At 35.9% G+C, this 17,838-nt stretch overlaps 1 protein-coding gene across 4 annotated transcripts in view; it reads right to left on the bottom strand.

Annotated features, from left to right (window-relative positions):
• LOC128881685 (beta-3 adrenergic receptor-like) overlaps positions 1-17,838 on the bottom strand; it is a 111,730-nt gene that overhangs the window by 91,857 nt on the left and 2,035 nt on the right. The gene's annotated exons all lie outside the window — the stretch shown is intronic.

Raw genomic sequence — 17,838 nt, 5'->3', positions numbered from 1 at the left:
TGGAACGGTGTTCTCTCTCAACGCCTCATTGTTGCCCGCTCCACCGTCCTTCGCGTGGCATTGTTGTTCATCGTCACTGGCCGGTCCTCTGCCGCTGTAACCCCCCATCCCGGACGAGCCCCCATATGTAGGAGTCTAAACGAAAAATAAGATCCGACATTTTTGCAAAGGAAATTGTTGTTCAGAATCGTCTCAGCTACCCCCCATTTCCGGCTCCTCCCCGACTTTTGGGACACCCTGTATACGCCTTAGTGTAGTAGACTCACAATCAGATAGTTTGGCAGACCATAGAAAATCAACATATATACAGGGTGTCCCACGAAACACTTTCTGATGGTTTGGTATCTGTAAAAAATTTGAAAAAGTTTCGACGACATCCGGCAAAGTTACAGTGATTTATATTTTAAAATCTAATTGAATTTAGAGGAAAAAGGACTTCTAAGTTTTTAATTTGTATTTTTTAAACTAAACTAAAATAAATTGTAAATATAAAAAAAGTTCCGTCTTGCCATTCTCTATAAAGAGATATTTTTGAAAAATTGATTTGTCGAATCTTTCGAACCATTCAACTATGTATACCAGTTTAAAATCTTTTACAATAAACACTGAGGAATGTGGATTTTGTTTGAAAGCAAATAATTCTAAGCATGGCCTACTTTTTGCAGCCATTATTAATTCATCGAAGTAATTTTGTACAAATGTATCGATCAAAGATGATCATCTGCAGAACTGTTAAATACATCAAAAGCAATTGTTCCAAATTGTATTACACAAAGAATGAAAAAGAATTACACAATTTTTTTAGAAATTTAGTTTTAACAATAGGAGTTAAAATTGCCGAAAGATTATCGTGAATATGAAATAGCCCAGGGTATGCATACGACCAAACATTCTCTGTGAATCCTGAGGGGATTATGGAAGGTGCACCATTTCTATGTACATACACGAACGGCTTTGATAACCAATAAAAATACGTGTACATGCATATTGAACGATTTCGTTTCCAATATCCATCGACGTTATCTAAACAGAACTAATACAGGTTTCACGTCGTTTTACGCTTTCGAAGAGGACTTCGCCATTTCGTGTACAAATACATAGCATCTTCTGTATCGTTACATTTTATTACTTTGAATAATGACGCAAACAGTTAATATCGGAGCAAGGAAACCTAGATTTTAAAGAATTGCAAGATATTCTTGAAACGGGTAGTGATATTGCGAAGTAACTATTGAGGACGACGGCATAAAGGAACGTCCGACGTCGAGACGCGATCAAAGAAAAGAGGTTAGTGTCGCAGGGAGTCACCAACTCGTCAGAGACAGAGGCAGAAAGAGAGAGTGAAATAGAAAGATGGAAAAAACTAAGGAAGCGAAATAGTCGAAGGAATAGATCATCGTATCAAGAGAGATTTAGTTGAAATCAGAAAAATTTAGCGCATCGATCCTTCTAAAGACGATTCATCGAAAGAGTTGATTCGACTGTAGTCGTTTTTAATTATTTTGACCGATCTGACACGTCTACCCGCTGGCTAGAATCTGTTCTATTTTCTCTCCTCTGTTACACTGTCGCAACGGGCATCAATTTGTTCTGTCATACAACCAGACACGTTTGAAACGATACCACTATAGTTCTAATCTCTGTTAGTCTTTCCACTGTCAATTGAAATTGGAGAGGTCCTGTCCCTAGTGGATTGTAGTAGACTTCAGCAAGAAACATGATGTAACAACATTGATACTGCTAGAGACCAGAGGTTGAAAACAATTACAAGAACTGAAACGATGTTATAACAGTTATAAATTAGAATATAATTATATTACGATAAACACTGTATAATATTATTGTACGTTATAAATTCGATTGATTGGAAACATCATAATTTTGTTGTTGTTCCTTTTTTGAAGCGATTCTTTTTGTATACAAGGTCTACCCGTTAAGTTATGCTACCATTTTTTAGGTATTTCCAGTGGTGCGATTAAAAAATGCAAATAACAAAATGCCTACAAAAATTGAAATGCTCTGTCCAACTTCAGTCTCCAGTAGTGTCAAGAAAGTCTTTCAATAAATTTTATCATAATTTTATAAATAATTTGAACTCATCTAAAGCTGTTTTTGTACAAACGGTATTCGTGACACTATTCGCCGAAACAGAACGGTGGTATTTCCATTGAAGCATTATATAGCTGTACTCACTCTGATTTAAATAGAAGAGGTATGTCAGTAGCTGGCGTGCCACAGGGGACAGTACCATTTTCACGCTCTCGCCGAGAAACCGCGGCGGAGCAACAATGAGCCGTCAGTTTTTTGGTCGCGAAGGGTGTCGCGACGCTTAGCCACCCGTCGTATTCCACCTGATTTATCTCTACGATAATTCTCTCTTTTTCGAATTGAAAGCGAAAAAGTTCGACGTGATTTTTAACATTCAAAAGGTTTCAACATCTACTCTTTCAGTTATCTCGAAAGAAAAATAACGGAGATGTTTTCAGAGCTCCTACATTCGTCGCGAATATTTCTTCAGAAGGAATTTATCTCACATAAATGATAATTCCAATTTCGATTTATGCTTGTTATGTAAATAATAAAGGTACATGAAGGCTCAAGCCATATATTCAAAGTATACTTTATTTCACACTATAGTGCCAGAAAGTATTAATGAAATATAGGAAAGCAATCTTTATATACATACAAATACATACGAACTTAAAAAAATTGAAGTTCAAAAAAGAAAAAGGTCTAAATTTTTAACTTTTATCTCTGAAACTAAACGTCGTACGAATAAACTATACATGTAAAAAAAGGTTCGTTTTGTCATTCTCTATGAAGCGATATGTTTTTTAAATTCGATTGTTCATCGGTTGTTTTTTCTTTCTTTAAAGAAACAGCAACAGGGTCAGACCACTACAAGATCTCAGGAGAAAGGTCTTTTAAGTTTTTAATTTTTATGTTTGAAATTTAACGTCTTACGAATAAACTGTAAATAGAAAAAAGTTCCGTCTTATCATACCCTATAAGCTGACATTTTGTTCAAATTCACACCTCTACACCTCTTAGAATTTCCAACAAAAATCGTCCCGCGGTCGAAGGGTTAATTTAATAAACACATGTTGTTATGTTATTACTATTAATATTTTTTTGAATTTTCGGTAAATATGAATCGTTTTTAAACTTTGAGTTGGTGTGAAAATCGTAAAAAGAGTATATTAGAAATACGGGAACAGCGTGTTCGTAGTTCTTTTTGCCAGACGATAGAAAGGTAAGATTGGATTCACACGTCAATCAAACAGACTTGTGTTACTTCTCCGTGTTGGAATCAGATAGAATTGCGAATCGCTTCAATTCAGTCCGGAAACTCACATAGTTGTGAATTTTAAAATAATATTTCAATGGATTCGTTTGACAAATTTTTTAAATCAATTCCCTCAGAATGCAACGTTACACTTGTAAGTCAAATATTTCTGTACTATTTTAATTTGTATACGATATTCCCCAGTCTTTGTATAATTTGTAAGTAGCCAAGAACTAGTGTGCAAATTATATCTACCTTCTTTATTCTATTTTGTACGTTATATTTCTTTATTATTATTGCAAATATTAAAACGAATTTGATTGACGAACTTATTTACGTTGCAAACGAATTTCGTATCATTCCTCGTGTAACATATTTAAAATGTCATTATTTGCACAAAATACCAAATAATTCGAAATAATGAAATTAGGTATCAGAACAAAACTGTTAACAATATTGTATGTACTTCGTGTATTATGCCCTTATATAAACAGGCGTTATAATATGCAATTTACTTTGAAACCTTATTTTGTCACAAAGTCGATTGAAATTTAACTGAATTCTCCTTCGATAACTTGCAAAACGAGGCAATGCATCTACAAACTGTAATGGATTATTAAACTAAAGTAAAGGCACTTATTCGGTTGAAAGCTAATCAAATTCTACAAGAGTAGGGCTTGCCGAACACGATTTAAAGTTTAGATTAGGTTGGGAACGTAAAAGTGCAAATGTATTGTATACTGTCTCAACTTCTTCGAGAAGTTCTTGGAGTGTTTTATAAATTATGAGCCGAAAATCTGGTTCGTATATGCCTGCACGTGCGCGATGCAAAATCAAACTACTAGTTCAATGTTATTGACATACTTTGTATACATTTGTACCTACGTTAACGATACGCTTGCTTGTAGAAAGCAATTCTATTTACTTTTTATACTATTGCCATTGGAAAATGAATACGAACGTATAATAATTTTATGTTATTAAAGAAAGTTTAAACAACAGCATAATGGGAGCCACATGGGAAATATACATTTGTGTAAAATATACAAGTCAGTAATATGTGGTCCGCGGATATTCACGTACTTATGACGTATGTAAATATGCGAAAATATACATAGATGTGCACAAATGCACATATATAAACTATAAATAATAAAATTAAAATTCGTGGCGTCGAATTCCCGTGCCTTATTTTTCGTTTAGACTTCTACATATGGAGGCTCGTCCGGGGTGGGGGGTTACAGCGGCAACAATGAGGCGTCGAGAGAGAACAACGTTCCAGAAAGAGAGAGGGGAGTACACTCGCGAAAGAGGGTGCGGCGCGCACTGCTATTGAGACGCAAAACCCGAGAGAGAAAGAGAGAGGGGAGTACACTCGCGAAAGAGGGTGCGGCGCGCACTGTTGTCGAGACGCGAAACCCGAGAAAACGGACATTCGAATGTCGATTCAGGATGGCCGAGTGTAGTATCCGCCCCTCCCATACCCAACAATAAGGAGTCAAATAAAAACACGAAACGTAGGCTACGGGATTGGTCGCGTAAGTAAAGCGGTCGACTGTGGATCCGAGGATCGTGGGTTCGTCGAATCCCCGTGCCTTATGTTTCGTTTAGACTCCTACAATACTTTCATTTAAGTTTCTGTCCTTCTACAAACATGTTTGTATATACAAACATGTGAATTTGTATAAACATTCTCAGTCTAGTAATATGTAAAAAAGAAAAGAACAATAATACACTGGCCCTCAGAAAAATGGGGACACTTCTTCAAAACGTCATAAATATGGGAGTTTTCAAACCGATTTACGTGAAACTTCGTCAAAGTGTTGGACTATTACCTTCTCGGCGAAAATGCCCGAAAGATGGTAACACGCGCAATTATATTTGCAATTATTTGTTCTTTCCCGTAAAATACAAAGTAGAATATATTCCAAACCACTTACGTTTTATTAAACAACAAAAGCCTCAAAACTCCTGTTAGGATACTCTTAACATTCGCCTATAACTTTTATATTTTTCGAGCAGTTATCGATTACACAAACATAATGCATTGTACGTCATTTAATCATAATATACGTTGAATTGTTTTCTTACCTCTCCACTTTAATCACATGCAACCAAGTTAATGTAAATACAGTTGTGTACTCCATATGATATAATTTATAGGGGTAACTTTAACAACGCTATTTATTTATGCCATATGCCTCAGTGATATACGCGAATGCTGATTTACGAGTTAGTACAAAAAACATTTGTAAGGATTCCGTGTGGGCCGAGTCGGGAGAACGTTTATGGAGACGGTAGCATGAGTTACCGCAGCGACGCTAACCCTTAGCGACTTTGTTGAACGCATCGCTGGACGGTTGGCCGTTTGAATCGCCTCTAGCGACACGAAAAAGCATACAAACCCGCTCTAGCGACAAATAGATCGGACACTCGCCCATTCCGTCTCCTTTTGTTCTCGCCCTTTGTAAGCCACCTCACGGACACTCTTTGGAGGAACCACGTCCCGTAGTTCACTCACGCATACTATAAATTGTTGTATCCTCCGTATCTGCTTGTCGTGAACAGTAAACCGTGTCTATTAGTATCAGTGTGACCGTTAATTGGGGCAATTCGATGCCGATATAATACTTGGTATTCGTGCGAGGAAATACGTTCTGAATCACAGACCTTAACATTTTTGAAATTATATTATTAATTACATTATTTGTTTATTTATTTACTTTATTCAGTTGTCTAGAAAGTTCATGGCAATTTTGGAGAAAAATTGAAAGACACGTTTGAATTTTGATATATCTTTATTGACTTTGTTACACAACCTTTCCACCTTTTAAGGGGTTAGATTCACTCAGAAGGAATGCATATTTCGAATGATTTTTTTTTAAAAGTATTTTGATATATTTTATAAAACAAATAATACTAAGTTATTATAAACAACTGTTAATTTCAAAACAAAATATTTATTGTTCACTAAATTATTGTCATATTTATTGTACCCTGTTGCACATGTGGTGTTTTTCCAGATTTAAAAATTTCAGGTGCTGAAATTTCATTGTTTTTAACAAAGCGCTATATATATCTTTTTATTTATTAACATTCTATATAATGATGTCCAAAGGACCAGATAAGTAATATTACTTAAAAGAAAAAAATATATAATGTACGTTGCACATTTTTAATCATTCGTACTGTTATAAAGTTTGTCACATTGAATAAACTTCATATGATTTTTAAACAATAGCTGCTTCTAAATCCTGTACTCCGCTTCTTTTATATTCGGTAATTACTTTTCTATTTATCTTTTCAACGTCACTTTTGTTTCTTCTTCCATCATTACTTTATGTATTTATATTTTCACTTTTCTTCCATTATTTGTACTTATATTTGTAGATTTAAACCGAAACGATTATGTAAATTGAACATATGCAAATGCAATCTGTCCTTGCCTGTGACATCCCATTCGTCGACAAAGAGCAATTTCCCTGTCCATGGATGCATTTAAATAAACCAACAGTGACACAGGATTTAGTATCTGACACCGTTCGGTTTTGTCTCGCGCCTTTCTTTCGTGTCCCAAGCCATTTCACGTTACATCCAGTCCAAGTTCCGCGGGACACCCTGTATGGCAAAAAGTGCGGCAAACTCCGGCCAAGTTCTGTTCGGCCAAAAACATCCGGTAAACATGTTCGGAACGCCATGATAGGATCTTGGTCGACGTAGTCGAGGCCATTTGATATTTGCCAAAAGTTGGAACGAAGTCTGAGCAAGAAACCGCGGGTGTTATACTCTGCGAAATAAAAATTCAACCACCAGAAGAACCGAGTCGCGGAGCAATATTTCACAGACTCGACAGAGGATTCGCTGGTCCCTTAAAGGTGCTTCGCTCGTTTAATTATTTCTCATGAGAGCATTGCGCGAGACAGTTCATACGACGCCAGTTGTACCTTCGATGCGCTGAAAATTTCAAGCATTCCGACTGAATCATTAGCGTACGAACTGCTTCGAAGCTTTAAGTGATTCTTCGCGAAAGATCGGTTGAATGGGTAGTCAAGCATTGGAATTTTAAATATCGATATCGGTATCGATATCGATTAATATAATGTACGTTTTCTTGAACAGATTACGTACTTGATATATGTATGCATTATTTAATTTTCCAAACGTGAGCGGATGGAATTCATGAGATGAATACAAATTTCGACCAATGGCTTCGACCATACCACGGAATCCACTCGCTTATGGGCGATGTGCCTCCGGAGTGGCATCGACGAATCTCGAACGCTTGCAAGTGCGCGTCTCCTCCTAAAACTCGACCCTTTTGGAGGGTATCAAGTGGAGTTTTAGATGCGCATAGCGTATTTTAGCACATTGCTAACCGACCGAGAAAATCTCCTTTTTCCCGCCATTCTGAATTGTTCGCTTACAAACATGCACGTATGGAGTCTAACGTCAAAAGTAACATTACTAGATACTGATTACAGTTATAGTAATTGAATTACGGCTAATATACAGGGTGTCCCAAAAGTCGGGGAGGAGCCGGAAATGGGGGGTAGCTGTGACGATTCTGAACCTTTGCAAAAATGTCGGATAGGGCTTCGTTAAGGAGATATTAAGCGAAAACTCCGACCAATCAGAGCGCGCGTAGACCGTTCGAGCGGCGGCGGTAGCGAAGGCTACGCGCTAGGCGGCAGCGTCAATGTCCTTCGATGCACGTTGAGGTCACTTGCGGCCGCTTGTAAGTAGGAGTCTAAACGAAAAATAAGGCACGGGGATTCGAAGCCACGATCCTCGGATCCACAGTCGACCGCTTTACCTACGCGACCAATCCCGTACCCTACGTTTCGTGTTCTTATTTGACTCCTTATTGTTGGGTATGGGAGGCGCGGATACTACACTCGGCTATCCTGAATTAACATTCATTTGCCCTCGAATGTCCGTTTTCTCGGGTTTCGCGTCTCAATAACAGTGCGCGCCGCGCCCTCTTTCGCGAGTGTATTCCCCTCTCTCTTTCTCTCTCGGGTTTCGCGTCTCAACAGCAGTGCGCGCCGCACCCTCTTTCGCGAGTGTACTCCCCTCTCTCTTTCTGGAACGTTGTTCTCTCTCGACGCCTCATTGTTGCCCGCTCCACCGTCCTTCGCGTGGCATTGTTGTTCATCGTGACTCATCGTCACTGGCCGGTCCTCTGCCGCTGTAACCCCCCACCCCGGACGAGCCCCCATATGTAGGAGTCTAAACGAAAAATAAGGCACGTTGTAATGATAAACATATTTGAACGAAACATATTTGACATCTTTTTTAAATTTATTAAATAATTTAGATGGTGATTTTAAATCGACTTCCCGTTTTTGCAGACAATCCATTGAAATCAGTTTGAAAAAGGATTTGCTTCTTCTCGGCGGAAAGTCTTCCTTCGCTTCAGTAATGATAAAGTTATTGTCCTCGGCGCTTTACTCGGTAGATTTACGAATATATTTCGAAAAGTCTTCTTCCTTCTTAAATATTTTGCCGAGGAGTCTATCTATATCCACGCCGCGTTGCCTTCGAACTGACCTTTCGAAAACAGCGAGCAATGTCTGAACGATTGCACGCCCGACTAAAGTAAGACCAAATTCAAAGCAAGAAACGACAGACTTTAGTCACCCAGACCTGCTGCACTTTGTCGAATGAAGGTATAACTTACATCTGAATCTAAAGTGTACTTCGCGAAAAATACAGAGAGCAACGGAATCGCGAAGAAAGGAGCCATCATGTACCATATATGGCGCGAAGAAAAGAATGTACGTACGTCTGCTTGTAGCGAACTTCAAAGCGACGGAACTTATTATGGAGCAGAAATTTTAACCCTACAATGCCACAGAAAAGCATTCGGATCCTTTCGAACTAAGCATTTAGTGCTTAAAGGAAAAACTGGGTAAAAAGTACTATTACATTAACACTACATGTGGTTAAGGCACAACCTGTTCTCAACACTTATTTTTAAATTATAATTTTAAATAGTAACATTATTATTGTATTGCGCACCCCCTCCCTACCCAATAATGATTCAAACACGAAGACGAAACGTAGAGTGCGGGAGTAATCGTGTAGGAAAAACGGTCGACTGTGAATTCGAGGATCGTGGTTTCGAATCTCCGTGCCTTATTGTTCGTTTACGTTAATCACTACGTGTTGTTACAATTAGTTCACTTTATGCACTTACAATTAGTCCTATTAATTTTAAAGAGATAGTTCTATTGCTAGAAACGTAATTATTTGTTTAAACGATCGGACTTTGTTTAAGTTCGAATAAAATGCCTGTTTTCTTAATTAAGAGTGTTCGATCGATTTGATCTTAGGTTTGTCGATAATACGAAAAACTGGTATTCCTGCGTCAGGAATTAATTACGTGAATTAGAACAGGAACACATGGGACATGGATTCAGGTGATAATAAAGAAAGTAGGAAACCGATTAAATGAATAATGCACATACTCATACGATAATAGAAGAATATGATCGTGCAAGAAGATAATTCTTATGCAGGTCGATGAGTTTACTATTAATTATGTAAACTTCGTTCTCGATAGCACTGAAAATAGCGCGAATATCGATTCAAAATTATAAGTAGTTTGCATTTCTTCCATCCGTTTAAATAACAAAATACGCATAATCCCTAATACCAAATTATGTAAAATACAGTATTGAAAATTCCAAACTATATATTCTACTTAACTCTAAATTATTTGAAAATTTTCTGTTTCATCGTGACATAAAATTGTTTTGCACCATTAATAAGTAGGAAAAGTAAAGAGTTTTCCCAAAGGAGCTTTAGGCCTTTCTTTTTTAAGAAATTTTTTACGCCATTCTTTCGACAATTACACGTGAAAGCTAATGGCGTAATTCGTTATTAAAAAACTACATTGTGGGGTCCCATTTTGGAAAGTTGCTTAAGTGAAATGATCGATTATGTCAGATTGATAGTTTTTATCTTCAACTTCGATTAAAATTTGCTCACGCCTGACAATTGAATTTAACATGAAACATGCACAAGCCTGTTGGATAAGAAATATCTGTTTGAAAGGATTAGTGGAGTTGAGGGAATAGAGTCGGAAAGCGTACGGGGATTATACCTCCGTAGCAGTGCCGCTTTATTCGAGTATTCGAAGAATTAGTGAAAATTTATTACGTTCGGTATCACCAAAGCGAGGAAATCCCGAACGCCACGTTATCACTGACCCGTGAATGCACCAACAACTCGTTCTGACCTTAGTTTCTTCATATTCCCTCTCGTATCGCTTTGTTTTCTTCCAATTTAATCCTATCGCCGTTACTCACCTCAGGCTACCATTTATTTTTCGAAGTTCCGCTTAAGTTTGTACGGCGAAACTTTGTTCTCGGTCGACCCAAGTACCCGTTTTCCTACCAATTAAGAAATCGAGCATCCGTGCATCCTATTCTTCCGTGAAATTTCGTTAAATAACATAAATCAACCACTCATACCGAGTGATTTCGTAACAATAGTACTGTAAGACTCGCTACGAAAAATAAAGCAAGACACGGAGATTCGAATAATTCGGATAAAGTTTTAAGGATCCCAAATCTTCTTGACTGCTAAATTATATGATTCTGTTAACAGATTTAATTTCGTACAGATTTATTTTTGTTGTGGCTCGTACCATCTCATCTCTATTTATATACAGCCTTTAAAAGCTTCGAAATATCGAAGAACGTCAGCGTTGCCATTATATTCATCTCCCACTTGATTAATCGAAGCACTACTATGGTCAATGAATAGAAGTTTTATCACATTGAAACCATTCTATCACGTCGGCATTATCGCGATCACTGCATGCTAGTATTGTATGCAGTACAGAAAGAGTTTCCGCTACCTGCTGTGCAAAATTATTATGCAAATTCATTACCCCACACCTTTTTATGTTTCCAAGCTTCATAAGACATCTCGTGAAAATCCATTAATACCACGTTGGTTCTCGCTAAAAATAACTCCTGTATGCAAATTTTGGTCATTTTAATCTCATTTACATGTTACTCGTTCGAAAAGTGCGAATTTCTGGCTGTCCAAAGGCTCATTTGTAAAATCAATGTTTCTTTGTACGAGTTCGATAAATTAAAGTAACAAGTAATTTATTTGAATAATTTATGACATCGTAGAAGTTGAAACGAAGAATAAGGTACGGAGATTCGAGCCCACGACTGTGATGCCAGTGTTGATAACCCAATAAATCGTGAAAACATTCACCAGCCCTTATCGAAAGACCTTATTTAAAGGGTTTTTCAAAAAAAGGTTTTGTTTGTTAATAAATCATCTGATTTGAATTACACGCGAAAGAGGGTGTATTTTGTTATTAAAAAATAAAATCCTAATGTCTCGTCTAGAAAAACCTTTATTTCAAATGCGAGAGACACAAACTATGTAGAAATTTGAACGACGTTCTCTTCGTATCTGCATTTACTTTCACTTAAACTCGTCCCTGCATTCGTTGATATAATCTCGCATAATCTACAAGTGTATTGCTGTAAGGTACAATCGTCTTGAAGCCGAGAAGAGACAAAAGGGGGTAAATCGATTCATGCCTCGGTTCCAAGTAAACGATGAAGCTGTGCTACAGTTTCCATTGTATTTGAAAACTTAAAGCAACTGCTAATATTTACTGAACTGAATCGCTATAATTCGTTTACTTACTCGTCACATCGAACAATAGAACGCGATATCTCAAGAACGACATATCGCACTATTTATCGCATCTAACGTGAGATGTACATACATTGACTAGTATTTTCATTAAAATGTGCAGCGATCAATCAACTTTTTATACAAGGCCCGCGTCGATTATCGGACACAGCTCGTCAATATCAACGCAAGTGTTATTAATTACAAAATGTAATATTTAAATTCCTTTGAGTCATCTCGACGCTTTGACTTATAATAACATCGATATAAAAGCTTGCAAGTGTAAAATAATGACAAACGCTACTGCTCGCCGGTTTCAACAACAAGCGTTATTCGTTACAAAAGGTATTTAAATTCCTTTGAATCGTTTCGTGATCTACTATTCCATTCTCAACTGAATTTCTGCAATCTGCATCTTGTTTAATCGCCGTCATATCAATACTGGGAACCCTTTGATGTTTTCGTAGATGTAGATGAACATTTCATCAGGTAACTGAATATTTAATTAGAGAACTGGGGAGATCTTGTGTACAGCGAAAATAAAGGATAATTTCTATAAATAATATTTGATTATTTTATCTGAAAGTAAACGAAGTATCCATTTATTTCAAATAACAGAAATCTTGTAAAATTATTACGTTATTTTTCATTTCGAATAGCAGTGGAAAATTAATACACGGAATCATGATATTATAAGGGAATATGGATGTTATATGTGTAGATACAGATGAAATTGTATCGAATTGAACTGTTTTGTAGATTTAATTAAAAATCTATGTTATATATATGAGCTTCGAGGGATTAAGTCTAGTCAGAATGTTCAAGAAATTGATTTTTCTTTGCATATTCTTCAAGTATAATATCTTGAAAATATTTTCTGCGAATTTCAAGTTAATCCAATGAATAGTTCTCGAGATGTCCTAAAATTACGAAAGCTACTAAAATTACTAAAATTACTGAAATTGCTAAAAATCACTAATAGAATTTACTCTTATAATTAGCAATCTTCCATGGTTGGCTTATGGTCGGTCTTAAATACACAGAAAAAATGTTCTGCGCATATTTTGTAAATAGTATCTTGAAAGAATCTTTACGTTATCGACGAAGTAGCATAAAAACGGCATAGTTTTAATTAAAAGTGCTAAAGATATATACATATTTTTCTCAGTTTGATTAGAGTCTTGTATCCTTTGATGTTGTGTCTTTATTTACTAACCCACCTATTTAACTGGCCTGAAACTCTGCTAGGGAAAGATGGCAACTCGTTAAGGACAAAGTCAAGATACCGCAAGACGTATTCATTAGCATGGTGGAGTTCATTTTCAATTCTTCCTATTTCTATATACCTTCCACCTCTTTAAATAAATCGTTGGTTCGCCAATGTCGCGTAATTTCCGTTATCCGTATTTACGTGATTATTACGCGTTACGTATATATTACGTCTACCGGAAAGTTCTGTCCGTTCCGGTTGCAACAAGTTTCAACAAGTATGCGTATATTCGTTAAAAATGATATAAAAGTTGCGATCGCGCTGACAAGATGTAATACCTCCGACATAATTAAACATTTGTAATATTAAGGATAGAAATATCCGTATTTAAATATCTGAAATATTAACCAAGAATGAAAATAATAAAGTTAAGGGTGTTTACTCTTATATTGCCATTAAATGGGGGTAGCAGCATGGACCTTTATGGGATGATGTTTGAAGTCAAAATCATTGCACGACACACAGTAGCAATGAAAATTGGGGTGGGGACTGTCAGGAGGCCAAATCAATACTTTTAATGTTTAATTTTCCTTTAAATCCATTAAATAATGTGTTTTATTTCCTATTTACCTTTATCTTATTTATTTCGTTAATTAACCTTAACATGGTGCCCTAAAACTTGTCCACGGCACTGTATCTATCAGTATCTCTCAAAAGGTCAAATAACATCAAATAAATCGTTATCGAGAAAGTTTCACGAATAAGGAAAGTCCAACAGCCGATAACATTTTCCGATACAAAACAATATTGAGACCCTATTCCAGCGAAATGTATAACGAAAGAAGAAATACCTACTCGAATAACTGTTAGTTAAACAGCTTCCCGCGCTTTCAATGCAACTCTCGCATTACGTCGGCGTCGTAGAGTCGCGACTGTTTAGCAAACTTCCAAGAAGGTGCAAAAAGTTCTTTGTCCGCATGCACTACGGTTACATTACGCTAAGTATTTTAGCAAACGAGTAATTATTATGTATCCTTTAAAGTGTACTTAACGTTACTTCGCAAAGTTCCAGGGCGTAATTCGGTTCCATAATCATTCCTGTCCGCGTAATGTTAAAGTTCTAAGCTCGCGCGATAGATGGGAAAACAGATGGAAAAAAAAAATCAACAGTTCGCGATCCTTTAATCTTTGCGAATCCTTTCCGTGGTCTTTAACAATGAGTATTCATAGGAAATTTAACGAGGCAATGTAAAGTACCGTTTTTCTGGCACAATGCCAGTGGCACTCGGTGAAATTGCGCTGATAAAAGAAATCCCCTTGTTATCAAGATGTAGTAATATTACTGAACAGAAACCACTTTCCTCGCAATCGCGTCTCGAAGCTCAAGAACGGTTCCATTTTCACGTAATCCAAGCAGCTGCACGCTTGGTTGACAGAAATCGAAAAATTATTTAAATGATAATTGTGGACATTATTGAAACGTTAGGACACAGTTTCATCTCTGGAAAGCACGTGTTGTTGAACAAATAGGTAAATCATGTTTGAACATGGTCATTTTTTTAACTCGGTACTTATAAATGTTTCCTATTTATTGCTTAGATATACGGTCATTTACAAAAGTATCTGCCCTCCCTTTAGGTATGGATAACGTGTTTTATATATTTAATCAATTTTAAAATTGCAGTAACTGATTCTAATATATAACGTATTTAATCTATACTACTATTATAAAGAAGAAAAGTTTGCTCGCTTGTATGTAGGGGGTAATCTCCGGAACTACTGAACCGATTTTTAAAATTTGTTCAGTAAGAGAAAACCACACTGTCTCTGAGATTTTCTGAAATGTTTGCATGTAAATGAATTTCACATTGAACGACACACTTTGCAAAACCATCGTTCGACTATTCCTTTCATTTTCAAAATGTGTAAGTATCTTAAAAGAAGAAACATTTTCAGTGGAGGGCTTTTTCACTCCAGTGCGAGGGCTTTTTTTAATAAATTTTCTTTACAATTTATTTACCACATAAATCTCATAAAAATTGACGTTTTCGGCTTTGGTACGTTCTCTTATCAGTTTGATGTATTTGAAATGGAACCGGAGCCATTTTTACAACGGATTGCACATTTTTCGTGTTCAACCGATATTCTGAGTCAAAAATTCTGATTTTGTTGGTTAATGAATTTCCAAGTAAAAAATCTGAAAATGTGGCAGAACTTCTTATTACTAGTAGGACAGTTTTAAATAGTAATAAGTAGACTACGAGTTTTTATTGGAAATTCATATTTTTACAGATTCAGAGAAACGATTGAGATTTAAATGAAAGTATGTATTATCTTCTAGACAGCGTAACGTGTATTTCACATTTATGCACATCCTCGTATATTTTCCCATTTTCTATTATTCCTATTGCGTGTTGTGATATTAAATCAGAAATTTGGAAATGATTTCACGAAATTTGTCAAATTTTAATTACTGCTATTATTTTCAGCAAGTGATTTTTAATCATTTGAAATTCGTAATTAAATCTCGTTTTTTATCAATAATTCTAGCATTCGGTGGTACTGCGCGTCTGCTGATTTCTTGGAATGGAAGCACAACGTCGTAACCGTTACCAACGATAAGTGGCAATAGGTGATTTCCCACAGCACCAGAAACCAAGTCTGTGTATCAATGGCTTGCAGAGGTTGCTATCGAATTTCAATTAATTTTTACTGTTTCCACGCCCCATCGCAAGATATTCCACTTATCGGTAACGGAACTTGAAATGAAAATGATGTTTAGATAATCCATAAGCTCTCAACACGCACAGTTCTAGAAATAAAATACGATTTTTCAACACGCCAATTCTATATTTATTTACCAATCTCAGCATCGATACAGATGGTTGTGAACGAGTTCGTGGATGGATAGGTAAAATTAATTTTACGTTTTGCAGAAATATAATAAATGAGAAAAGTTGGCAACTGTGGCGTAATGCATTTGTTAGAAAAAGTTTCTTCCAGACGAGAGGTGCTTTCTATAAAAAAAGAAACAAGTCTATTAATAAAACAGGAGAAACATGCTTTAACATTTCAATGAGAAAGTATGAACTCAAAATAATTCCACTAACTGTACAACAACTTTCAAACAAAGATTCAACCTCGTCAGGGACGATTTTTTGTTATTATCAAATTTTTGTTCTAGCCCCATCATTCTTAAAATTATATCTGCCTCTCTAAAGTTTAGTATTATATCTATTAGCTTAATTGTATCATAACTTCGGTATTCACCCAATTCCCTTGATCAATTAAATTTTATTTTCGCGATACAGTAATTTTATCGACGTATTATAAATATTTGGGTAAACATTGGACGATTCGTGCAAACAAAAGTTAAGTGCACGGTAAAATACAGTATCACCTTTATTATCCAAAAAGCGTCCAACCAAACATTCGATTATCCATGCATCGAAAAGATCGAAAGAATTCAGGAATGGTACAACAGAATTGAAGAAACAAGTATAATTAAAGATGGTTCTAAAAATAACGTCTCCAATTAGTCTGAAGCATTAGTCGTTACCTTAGGAACAGTCTCAAGATGAAACGAATCTCAGCAAAAAACTGCAATGAAAGAGCTATTATTATTTCTTTATATATAAAAAAAAAAAAAAAAAAAAAAAAAAAAAATTCAAACCCACAGGTCAGAAAGGCTGTGAATATGGCGAATGAAGAAATGCGCTAAATTATTGAGATAATTTTCCTTTCGTTTCAATTTACCCAGAGAATGATATGTAACAAACAACTGCAATTTATCTTTTTAAGGTAATTTGTATATCCTGTCTTGATGATAATGGAGGTTCTACTCATCGTGCCAGGTATTAATAATAGTTAGTCGTGAAACGACCAAGCTATGATAAAAGTAATATAAATATTCTGGAATACGAGTGCACAATATCGCTAAAAACTACTAAAGTTAAACAAGTAGGTGATTAATACAAGTATTACTATGTGGAATTATATTACTTAAAGTAATGCTAATTCCGAATGCCCGTGTTATAATTTGGTTTCTTAATTCACCAACATCAATTGTAATTTTATTTTGCGCATAAAATATTACACGAAGCACATTATGTCTCCGGCGTCAAGCGTACACAAAATGCGCGTAGTACTTTCAACTAATGAATTCTCTAATTACGCTAAAAATAACACCGAGGTGGAATTTCAAAAATGAAGTGGTATTTACTCATTCTCCTAGAGTTCCATATTTTTAATTTTAACGTCGTTACGCAAACCCTGCTAAATCATATTGTTTCATAATTTCTACGTGTTGGTGGAAACAAAGTTGAGACTAATTAAAAGTACAGCACAAATCAATTTCGTGCAGCATTCGTCGTCGGTATCGACTCGTCAATTGACATTTTGAATTGAAAAAAATTGAATTTGACATTGAAAAATACTTGAACCGCTTTTTTGCTTCGGTAAACGAAATTTGTGGCGACTAAATTTCATGTGCCGATTTAAGAGTGAAATGAGACCTAACCCTCTATGAATCAAATTATTGTTTCTGCAATATTGAGATTAATTATCAAACACGTTGTACAATTAAGAGGTACGTATACTTCGTCTTATGAAAAACTAGAATTCTTTGACGAAATATCGATATATTAAATCAAATTATGCAAATCATTTTATT

This window comes from Hylaeus volcanicus, chromosome 1 (genome assembly GCF_026283585.1).
Source record: "Hylaeus volcanicus isolate JK05 chromosome 1, UHH_iyHylVolc1.0_haploid, whole genome shotgun sequence".
Taxonomy (NCBI): Eukaryota; Metazoa; Arthropoda; class Insecta; order Hymenoptera; family Colletidae; genus Hylaeus; species Hylaeus volcanicus.
The sequence above is the reverse complement of the archived record's forward strand: the minus strand, read 5'-3'. Positions and strand labels throughout refer to the sequence as shown.